Below are 2,281 nucleotides of genomic sequence, written 5' to 3' on the forward strand. Positions count from 1 at the left end.
CATTCAGACTGCGTATTCCCAGAGACAGGATTGCCCTTTGGTCTGAAGTAGAGGTAAGAACTTGTGGCTGGCTTCTCTAATCTTTCAACTTTCACTCCCGATAGCTGACTCTGGGTTTTATTATTAAGACCAATCCGAGTTTGCGTTACTCATGGTCTTTTGGTTAAACCTGCTTTTTGTGCCAGGAGGCTATCAGAGTAGCCCTGTTTTTTCTCTGAAGGCAGTATGCCATACTGCATATTTGCTCCTCTGAATGTGTCCTCTGTAAAGAAGGTTCGCTACCTTAGGCTGCTCTCAATGGCATAACGAAGAATAGATGTAGCCACTCAAGCAGATGCTCTGTGTCAGGAGGTGTAACCTACAGTCGGCCTTCTTCAGATTTAACCGACTGTAGATAGAAGACACTTGAAAAGACTACATCAGTACCGGATAGGTTCAGGTGTTCTCTCCTGTCTGTACAGTTTTGTATTCAGTATGACTTCATCTAGAGGTGGTTTAGGGTGTGTATAGGGTATAGGCAAACACTACCTACCATTTTATATATGAGACTTGAATATTCCTAGAGTCCTAGGTCCAGTTCCCATGGATGTTGAGGGGCCTTCTGTGCTTACTAGGACAGTTCTATATAAAGCAGGTAGCTCCTTTTTAAAAATCGCTTTTTCTTTCTTCAGGCTAAGATAGAGGGAGGTGAATTTACTTCAGATCACAGTGGACCAGCAGTCCAATGCCAGCAGTGTGGTTCCAGCAGTTCCCTCCCTAGGTTACAACACAGCTCCTAAAATGTATATAATCCCTGTACACACACCTAAATAGAGAGAAAGGGGTGAGATAGGTCAAGCTTGTGGGAATTGGTCCTCTTTTCAAATTATTATTATTTGATTTTTTGAGACAAAATTTGTCTAGCTTTGGAACTATCTTGGAACTAGCTCTTGTAGGCCAGGATTAAAGGCGTGTGCCACTACCACCCGGCTGGGAATTGGTCCCCTTACTTGGCAGAGGTGTACAGGTGTCTTTATGTACCTACTGAGCAATTTCGCCCACCGTCTAGGCCAGTGATTCTCAACCTTCTTAATGCTGCGACCTTCAACATCGCCCTCAGGTCGTGGTGGCCCCCAACGATAATTATTGTTGGTACTTCTGTTATGGATCGTAATGTAAATATCTATGTTTCCCCATGGTTTTAGGCTATCCCTGTGAGCTGGTCGTTTGCCCCTCCCCCCAAAGGGTTGAGAACCACTGCTCTATGCTGCTAGGGCTCTTAGGACTGGCTAGATGATTAAATAAAGAAGCGTAGAGCTGTTGGTTGACATGATTTGAGATGAGGGGTACAAGGCGCTTGAATTGTAGCTCATATCTGGGATCTCTGATGACTAAAGTTATTTGTGGATGGATTTTCAATGTAAGGGAGGTCACTCATCCTTGGTTTCATTCACGAAGCAGAAACGGGAGTTAAGTAGCGGAGCGTGATAAAATGTTTAGCCTCTGTTTGAGACAATGATTTTTTTTTTCAACTAAGGAAACGCTCCTAAATGCATGATCTGTTTATTCTGACATCAACTCGGAGCTCCTTGTAGGTTCATACAGGCTTCTAAGAGACCGAGCTTGCTCTAGCTTCCCTGTCTACCTTTGAATCTGTCCAGCCCACAGAATTTATGATATCCTTTTTCTTTTGGGGCACAGGGTCGCCTGTGATCCTCCTGCCTCAGCGTCCCTTAGCGTAGCACGCTCGGCTGAGGCTGCAGTTATCGCGCCTTTCGCGTGCGTTCCGAGAGGTATTGTCTTCGGTGCATCCGCAGACCGGGACCATTTCAGTTACCATCATCTTTGTCCCCAAATCGCTGCCTCCTGGTGAGGCGGGACGCCAGGGAGGACTGTTGGCGCCACGGCGGGCCGCCCCAGGCCAGCCCTCGCGCGAGAGGCTCGGCCGGGTCGGCGGGCATCAAAGCACGCACGGCCGCTGCCCAAAGCGGGGGCTGCGCGGGCGAGCGGGAGGGCGCACAACGGCAGGGCCTACTCTCGCGGTGCCGAGCGGAACAGACCTCGCCCCCCACCCGTTTTCCCGGCTCCGAGAGGACGGTTTGGGGGCGGGTGGCGAGGCGCGCGTCCTTGGGGCGCCCGCGTGGCGATCCTCGCGAGCGAGCGCGCCCGCGTGCCCCGTGGCTCTCGTCCGGCCGCGGGGCGGCCCCCTCGCAGGTGTCAGTCCCGCGGGCGCGCTCGCCGCCCCGCCCCCCGTCACCCACCGCCCGCGTCGGCGGCGCTGCCGGGGGGCGTGGCCGCGCGG

Source organism: Microtus pennsylvanicus, chromosome 8 (assembly GCF_037038515.1).
Source record: "Microtus pennsylvanicus isolate mMicPen1 chromosome 8, mMicPen1.hap1, whole genome shotgun sequence".
NCBI lineage: Eukaryota > Metazoa > Chordata > Mammalia > Rodentia > Cricetidae > Microtus > Microtus pennsylvanicus.